The sequence below is a fragment of the Dipodomys spectabilis genome, unplaced genomic scaffold (assembly GCF_019054845.1).
Source record: "Dipodomys spectabilis isolate Male_0828 unplaced genomic scaffold, ASM1905484v1 ptg000085l, whole genome shotgun sequence".
Classification (NCBI taxonomy): Eukaryota; Metazoa; Chordata; class Mammalia; order Rodentia; family Heteromyidae; genus Dipodomys; species Dipodomys spectabilis.
In genome coordinates this window covers 7937680-7947608 of record NW_024870762.1, presented here as the reverse complement: position 1 = coordinate 7947608, position 9929 = coordinate 7937680, and positions in this window count along the sequence as shown.

Sequence of the window (9929 nt, the reverse complement as noted above, 5' to 3'; positions counted from 1 at the left end):
AATTTATTTTTATTTTGTAAAATACAGAGGTCTTATCCATGGGAAATGTACATGGGGGAGAGCAAACAACCTTACCTACAAATTTGCTTCTCTTTCATTCTAGCTTTTAATATGCTACTCTTAAACAGACTGATAATGAGTTTTATAATTCTTTTGGAAAAACTGCCTTACTCAGCAAATTGCTGTATTCTATTCTCAAACTAGCCTTGCTTTAATGAATACATCCCCATAAGGATACAAATCTTCATATGACATTTATGTCTAACTCTTTTTTTGGGGGGAAGGTCGGTCGTGGAGCCCAAACTCTGGACCTGAGCACTGTCAGCTCGAAGCTAGTGCTCTACCACTTGAGCCACAGCACCACTTCCAGCTTTTTTTTTTGCTTTTTGCTTATGTGGTGCTGAGGAATTGAACCCAGGGCCTCATGCATGCAAGGCAAGCACTCTACCACTGAGCTACCTTCCCAGCCCCTTAACTCTTTGTTTTTTTTTTTTGTTTTTGGGTCCGGTAGTGGGCCTGAACTCTGGGCCTGGGCGCTGTCCCTCAGCTCTTCAGCTCAAGGCTAGTGCTCTACCACCTGAGCCACAGCGCCACTTCCAGCTTTTTTCTTTTTGCTTATGTGGTGCTGGGGAATCGAACCCAGGGCCTCAAGCATGCAAGGCAAGCGCTCTACCACTGAGCCACCTTCCCAGCCCCCAGCCCCTTAACTCTTAATAGTTCCTAAAAGTTAATCTGAATCTATATGGAGCTACGGAATCATCTTGTATCCTTTTGGCTAAAAAATATATGGCAAGGAATGTTATATTCCAAAGGATGTAGGAACCAGGCAAAGCACTATAAACAGCATCAGTGAAGAGATTTTACATTCTTCACAATTTCTTTAAGTTGTGCAAGTGTTGAGTAGATTCCCCTCAAACCTATTTCTATAATTAATGAACAAATTAATTGTATCAGGGACTGAACTCATGCATGTAAACACTGTACCATTTAAGCTATACCTTCAGCCTATTTTTGTTCTAGCTATTTTTTAGTTAGGGTCTCTTGCTTTTTCCTGAGTAGCTGGGCTTACAGGCATGAATCCATCATGCCCTGTTGTTCTCTGAGATTAAGTCTCACTAACTTTTTCCCTGGCCTTGAACCATTGTGACCTTCCTATCTCCACCTCCCATGCAAATAGGGTAACAAGAATAAGCACTGTACTTAGCATAAATCCATATGAGGGTAGAAATATGCTTAGTTCACCAAGAACCACTAGGTGTTAACCACTAGGTGTTGACACTGTCCTGATACAGTTAATAGCAGTTGCTCCCCATTGTCAGACATGCTCCTATTTAGGAAATTTAAAAGGTATCCCTTGGTAGGGGGAAAACAATGGAGGGGGTAAAAAGGTTCAAGAGGAAGTGTACTCATTACCTCACTCATGTAACTGTAACCCTCTGTATAGTATCTTTACAAAAAAAAAAAAAAAAGGTATCCCTAACTATAATATTGAAGAGTGAAATGATTCTTCACATTCTTACCCAGGAAGTCTCTCACCATTGAGGACACTGTGAGTGTTTTCTCTTCTAACATGAGTCAATGGCCTTCCTTGATTGTGCCATTGATTTGACGTTGTTTTTCTCTAGAATTCAGTGAAAACAGTGTCATTCCAAGAAGCCTTCTCTGCTAAAGAAAAAGGAGAAACAATTCCTTTTCAATAATTGGGTCCTTCTCTCTGAAATTGTGAACTTAAAAATCAAAATCTTCTTTGCCACTGATATAATCTATCTGTGTATCTGTTACACATAATATTCTCTCATATTCTGTGATTGAGTCAGTAGGAAAGGAGAAAACATTTATAACTCTAGTAGGAAGTATTATTAGAATGGAATGGCAATAAACCTGGAAAGCAACGAGGGTAGAAAAAAATTTCCAAGCATCAACATTTTCAAATTCTGCTTTACTTACCATTTTCATATTTGCCCATCTTCGGGACACACACAAAACTCAAACATTTATCTACTCTTAAAAGCAGATCTTAACACTAAGAGCAAGGAAAGGAGTGACATTGTCCAAAAAGAAATGTACTTTTTATCTGACTTATGTAACTGTAAACCCTCTGTACATCACCTTTAGAAGGACAATTAAAAATATTACAAAAGCATATCTTTAGCTAAGTTTGGTTTCATTTTGTGTTTGGGAAGTTTTAAATAATTTGAATTCTGACTCATACCACTAATTTTAGTGAAAAGGTTTACTCATAAAGCAAAACAAAACAGACAATAGGATGTCCTTAATTCACATCTCCAAAATTGTATCAGATAGGCTACTTATTACTTACCTTCTATTGCCTGCTCCTCTTGATTGCCAATGGTGCTAATATCTTCAAGGCCATAAAGCAGATTTCTCTGCTTTCAAGTAACACTTTCATTGCCACTGTCTCAAGATTATATATAGTTCCTTTGAATAGCAAGCACTCAATTAGCCAGCAAAAATATGATGAACTACTGAGTAGATCAGAAAGATCATAGTAACTGGATTTAAACAGTAGTTTAAAAAGTTGCTGATGAGATTTTTACAATTTTTATCTATGATCATCTTGCAGTACCTTAGCCTATGTGGTTTAGAATGCTTGCCTAACTGAATACATGTCATTACTTTCTTTCTTTTACCCATCTGTTGGGTGAAATATCTGTTATCATGCTCTTGAATTTTCTTATTCTGTGAATTTATACATTCAAAAAGACGAGGCTCAACAGATTCTTACAAGCATCTTTTTAAGATCCAAAAAAAAGGATAACAAGAATTTTAGTTCCCAATCTGGCAAGAAGGCATTATATATTTGGGCAAGATCTGTGGGTATCAGTGTTATCTTCTGTAATATGATGAGGTTGATATTTTCAGCATAAAAACTATTTCTATTTCCATTTTCTTAAATTATCTCACATCCCTATAAGATAGTCCCTCAGATACCATCTCTTTTTTTGCTGAAATATGAAGATACATTGTAGTAGTTATTTCTTTCACACCACTAATAGATTGCAGATTGGCTAACAATAGAAGGAAACTTGCCAAAAAAATCCACTTTACAAAAGATTAGTTTTGTGGACAGAAATATAAATTTATACACTCTGAGAAGTTAGATTGCTTCCCCTAAATCATAGATTCTAGTTAAGTAACAAACCAAAGATGAGAACCAATGATAACCACTGTTTTTAACCTATAGAGATTATAAATACATTCAAAAAGCAGTTGAATCTCAACTTGTTTGATTAGTAGTATCCTAGAAATGTATCCTACTTACCTCCAATTTAAGCATTACAGATTAATCAGTTCATTTTGATGTCCGAGAAGTGTTGAATTCCAATAGGACTAATTTAAAGCATACAAATACAATGGCAATTCCACATACATTATTTACTTGCATAGTTTATTTGGTTTTATTTTGAAACAGCACATAAGACTGCCACTGAGTGTAAGCTGAAGAATGAGGGTGAAAAACTGCAGACAATCAGACTGTGTTGCACTGGCATCACTTAGCTTCAAGTTTGCGGGACCAGAGGCTGTTTTTCTTTAATGCAGACGTTTTTCCAGTCAGTTTTGCCAAATGGGTAAAAGTACTTTTTATCAGTATTGGTGCTTGCTTTGGTCTCTAGCAGAGACCTCAGCACTGCCTTGGGAAACTCTTCCCTTGCCGTTTATACTGGCTAACCACATGCCCGATGGGAAAAAGGGAGGAGAGCTCTAAGAACTGATATTGCTCTTTCATCGTTGATTTGCACAGAAAAGGAAAGAAAAAAAAACTTTCTCTAGAGACTGAGTTCTTAAATTTTTCTAACACAAAAAGAATAACAACAGGAACTAAACTATCTTATGAAATAAAAATTGAACTTGGTGTGTTATTGGATTGGAATTCATTTTCTTTTTACACAAGTGAGTTCTCTACAATCACTTCTATCAGAGAGGAGTTCTTCATTTCATATGTGGATTCCCCAACATGTCATCTGACCTGACATACATTCAAAACTTTGATTTCTATAGAGCAAAGGTTATTTACAGTATCATCAGAATTCTTACTGGTTTGCTTTGCAATATATTTTACATAAAAGTTTTCTTTTAAATTTAACAGTGTTCTTAAAATGCCCAATATAGCTTTTTTCTCTCATGGATACTGAATTTCCAGGTTTAGTTACTAAAATCTTTAGTTCAAAATCTTATATGACTCCTCAATTGGCTGGTTTAAATTTAGTCACAGCATTTAGTCAAACAGAGCATGTTTTTTCATTCCATAATGTGCAAAGTTGTTTTGATTTCTTTTTTATATTATTTTTTAAAGTCATAGGATATTGTTTATTATTTCATACAGAAATGTTTTCTCAGTGGGTCCAGTTTACAAAGTTTTATGCAGTATTATCACAAATGACCCAATGTAGATGATTAAAGTGTTAAATAAAGTTACTTAAAGAGCTGTAATTTTTGCCACTCATTTCTCACTAAGGCAAATAGAATATTTTTATTATTTTTTTTATTGTAAAGGTGATGTACAGAAGGGTTACAGCTACATAAGTAAGGGAATGAGTATAATTCTTGTCAAGCATTGTTTACCCCCCCCCCTTGTTTTCTTTTCTTTTTTTTTTTTAATTTGGTCATATTTGTCTTTTTTTATTGTGAAAATACTGTACAGAGGGGTTACAATTACATGGACAAGATAATGAGTACATTTCTTTTCAAGCACTGTAGCCTCCTCCTTTGTTTCCCCTTACCATCCCTTCCCATCCTTCCCCCTCCCCCACCGAATCCACCTCCTCCCCTTCCTCCCCCCACCAAAGTTGTAAAGTTCGTTTTTTTTAGATGTATGCATTTGGAATACATATAATTCTGAAAAAAAAAAACTTTCTATTCATCCAAAAGGAAGACTGAGTTCTGAATATATCTGAAAAAAGCCCCCCAAATAGCCAAATACAAAAATGACAACTTATAGAAGACAAGTGAAAAAACAGCAATTCCAAAACAATATGATCAATTTATCAAATAAAGATGCATTGAAGTAATGAAGATAAAGATCACTATTCTTGAACAGTTTCAAAAGTAAAACTGAGGACTGGGAAGGTAGCTCAGTGGTAGAGTGCTTGCCTCGCATGCATGAGACCCTGAGTTTGATTCCTCAGCACAAAAAAGCAGGAAAAGCCAGGAATGATGTTGTGGCTCAAGTGGTAGAGTGCTAGCCTTGAGCTGAAGAGCTGAGGGACAGCACCCAGGCCCAGAGTTCAAGCCCCATAACCAACAACAACAACAACAAAAAAGTAAAACTGAATTCTTAGTCATAAGAATGAGGGAGAAAAGGTTGCTCACAGATTACTGATGTATGTTAAAAGTATTACAGGCTCTCTAGAGAGAGAGAAATATATAGAAATATTTTCTGAAAACCCTACATATATTGTCAACACAATGCTATTGTTACTAGGAATCTTTCTCATAAAGAAGGAAACCAAGACTCTATGAAAAACAAATACAAAAAGATGTTTTATCGTAGAAATAATTTAAAGCTAGAGATAGAGAAAATCACAAGTCCAAGTCCTTTAGTAGGTAACTACCTAATAAATAATATATTCACTGAATAGAATAGAATATTTTCATCTTAAATAAGGAATTATTGCTCTCAACAGATGGCTTGGAGATATTTTCCTAAAGTATTCCTGAATGAGCAAATAAAGAATTGGCAGTCTAGCTAGGACTAATAGTGAGATACTATTTCTGAAAACAAACAAACAAAAAAAAAAACCCCATCAAACTTGAGAAGCAGAAGTGAGCTTTTGGAACAAATTAAAGCTTAATGTATATTTAGAAATTATTTTTAAAATATAATAGCAGGGGTTACCCTTAGATAGAAGCAAAGGTGGTCAAGAGAAAATTTGTACTATTGTGTGGATTATTTTACAATATTCTTTAAAACTTGAGGAAGAATTTGTTGTAGTACAACAGGAGAAAAAGAAATGCTTGTCTAGAATCCTCAAAGTCACAGACCAGTACCCTCAAATTTAAAAAAGAGGTTTTTCTCCCCAATTAGAGGTAGTATCATATACTTATAACAACTATGATTGGACAGCGCTCCGGTTGTTTCATGTTTTAGACAATATTTGATAACATTATTTATTTTCAATTTTATCCAACATTGTGGATACACAGGTATATAATTTTAGCAGTCATTTCCTTGCTGACTCATTAACCAGCAACTCGTGTGGTAATTCTATTTCCTGTGCTTATGGACCACATATTATCTTTCATGTCTGAGTCATTTAAAAAAATAGGGCGCTTGACTTAAAATAATTTATTTGTATGAGTAAAATTATGTAATGTTAAGTAATATTATCTATGCAATCCCCCATTAGACATAAGATTTATGAACATTTTCTTCCAGTGTGTAACTTGCCTACTTAATTTCTTATCAATGCCTTTTGAGAAGTAAAGCTTTAAGCTTTTTATGAGATTTTAATTAAATGACTAACGACTGCCTTCACACTTCAGGCACTTGGGACTTAATATCATCAGATATCTTCACATTCTGTCCCTGTACCGTAAGTCATGTAGCAATTTACTAGCAAGTAAATTGTTAGAAGATAGAGTATTCCTAGAAGCTGTTACTGCACCATGACGGTAAATAACAATTGAATTGAAATAACTGTGAAAAATACATGTAACTCTATCTGTAATGTAACTTCCTCTAGGCTAGATGACAAAGATCTTCATAGCCACTTCAGTATCCATGTACATGACATTTATGACAAGGGGATAGGAGGTAGAAAAAGAGCAATTTCATGATGTGAGCATCATAAATAGTGCAAGTCAGTCAAGAGCTGCAGACAACACAATTTATGAGGTTGCTGCCAGCATAATGCAGCATGATGGGTTTTGTTTTGTTTTGTGTATTTGTTTGTTTGTGCTGGGGGTGGTACATAAAAGCCAGGACTCATGGACTTTGATGCCTTGATCCTAAGATCTCAGCCTCCTGAGAAGCTAGGATTACAGGCATGAGCCACCATCTGCAGGTACAGCATGCTGTTTGAAAGTGAGCTTTTAGTTTGTAAACAGCAAGAGTACGTTTTTGTTTTTTTTAAAGAAAAGAACAGTAATTGTAAATCAGTAGCATGGCCATTCATATCATGTGCTGCATTTAATTGTATAAACATTTTTTATATGTCTGTTAGCACAGGATGGTTTAGGTTAGCATTAACATAAACATAGGAATAACTCATGGAGCTAACCATTTTAACAGTTGCAATGTCACTAGGCTTCAGAGATTCCCCCCCCCCCCCCCAGTTTCATCATAATCCTAGAGACCCTGGCATATATTGAACATCATTATGCAGCACATGACGGCAACCATATTTGCATTAGCCTATTTGCAGGCATCTTATTGGGGATGTGGCCAGGGGCTCTTTGCTAAGGCACTTTACTCTCAGTACGTTTCTATTCTTAGCTCTTCCTACCATTCTCCTGATTCTCTGGGTTCAAAAAAAGAGCAGATCCTTTTACTATCTTGTCAATTATCTTGACAGCCCTCCATCTGCACTTATCCACACAAACTCTATCTGATGCTGCTCCTTTGGGGGGAAATGGAATATTGGGAAACATTGCTATTTTTGCCTCTGGATTACATTATCTCCGTGAAGCAAAGCTTCTGTCTACTTCTGGCTTGGCCTGTTTTCCTAACTGACCACCTTACCACCTGACAGTGTGTTGCTTTTATGTTGATATTAGCACACTGAAAGGCATTTTCAATTTCTGATCTTCAGAATTATAAACTTTTGTTGTCATGAAATATGTTAATGCCGATAAGGGGAACTGATGGAGTAATTCAAGTAAAAGTTCAGTTTTAGAGGAAAAATAAACCATATGAGCATACTTTTTTTTTTTTTATCTATTTATAGATTGACTGATGAAACTGTGAGCTTTGTTGGTGGCTGAAAACAAAAGAAGGCACGGACCACCCATCTATTGACCAGCATCTCTGGCTCTTGACCTTCATAAACCAAGACAACTTAAAGATGTCTGAGCTGCTGGAGGCAGACTGGATTTGATGTGGAGCTTATTCAAGCCCTGGATAGAAGGATTTTTGCAAAAATTACCTGAGGTTTGCCACAAAGCCATGCCTTCTTTTTAGGGAATGATCAAACAAGGAAAAGAGAACTATGCAGTATCTTAATTTCTTGCTTTTAAAATGACATACTGCATTATTAAGAAACAGATTATACATAGGTGTATGACTACATATATATTTGCTTTGCATTTAAATTAAATGTCCTTTGTATTCAGAATGTATTTTAGTTAGAAATAATTTTAGCCATTACACATTGCAAACTAATTCAGAGACTTCCTGTATTCCTTCAAATCATTTTTCTTTTGTGCTGGTTTTTAACATAATCAGCACAGATTTCAAAGTATGGGAAATTAATATTAATGAATCACTATCAAAATGCTCTGGGATGCAGTTCAAAGTTTCACAATCAGTTGCTTACTTTCATTAGTGTCCTCCAATCTAGGACAATTCATTGGTCTGTTGTTACTTTTCCATCATATACACAAAAGGTGTGTGTGTGTGTGTGTGTGTGTGTGTGTGTGTGTGTGTGTGTGTGCATGCACTAGTCCTGGGTGTTGAACCCAGGGCCTGAGGTTTTTTGGGATTTTTTTTTGCTCAAGGCTAGTACTCTACCACTTGACCCATAGCTCCATTTCTGGCTTTTTGGTGGTTAACTGAAGATAAAGAGTCTGACAAACTTTCCTGTCTGGGCTGATTTTGAACTTTGATCATCAGGTTACAGTCTCCTGAATAGCTAGAATCACAGGCATGAGCCATTGGTTCCCAGCTACAAACTGTTAAGAACACTAAACTATTGCTTTGTTAAAGGACTCTCGGTTTGAACCTAGCTGATTATTTTTTATGATGTAGAGTATGTTTGTATATTTTTGGCAAAAATATTATAGAAGTGATGATGTACCCCCTCTCATACGGAGAGATGCATGTTACCTCATTTTATTACTTTGATGCTAACTTTTTAATCACCTGGTTTAAGTAGTTCCTTCCAGAATTCTCCACCATTAGATTACTGAATTTTTCTTTTGTATTATTTTCTAGAAGAATATTTTGAAATTATTAAATAAACTTTAACATAGGTTTGGTCATTTATCTTTCATTCAGAAATGACTCTTGCCTGCAGCAATTACTTCTTTTCTTTTCCTTCTTTCTTTCTTTTTTTTGTTCAGGCATGGGGCTTGAACTCTGGGCCTGAAAGCTGTCCGTCAGCTCTTCAGCTCAAGGCGAGTGCTCTACCACTTAAGTCACAGTGCCTTTGGGTTTTCTGGTGGTTTATTGGAGATACGAGTCTCACAAACTTTCATGCCCAGGCTGGCTTTGAACCATGATTCTCAGATCTCAGCCTCATGCCTAGCTACGATTACAGGCGTCAGCCACCAGTGCCTGGCTACAACAATTATTTCTATTCCCTTGGTTACTTTTTATTAATTGGAACTCTACTATAAGGAAAAATAGTTACTTAGTCTAACTGTACTTATCATTTATTCAATCATTTGTTTAAATTAATAAACACTGAATAATAATTTAACTCAATTATTATTGAATTACTGAATATTTTATTCTATTGGTTGCAGTCCAATACTACCATTATTTAATTAGCTGCTGAAATTGCCCCATGCTTGGTCTTTGAGAGCTCTTTCATGCTCGGTGCTGTTGGTTCATGCCTGTATAATCCTAGCTATTGAGAAGACTGAGAGATCTGAGGATCTGAGAATCTCTCAGTCAGAAGCCAGCCCCAGCAGTAAAGTCCATGATACTCTTATCTCTAATTAGCCAGCAAAAAGCTCAAAGTGGAGCTGTGGCTCAAGAAAGCTCTTTCACATTGACTCTTGTCCTTTCAACATATCCTTGTCACTCT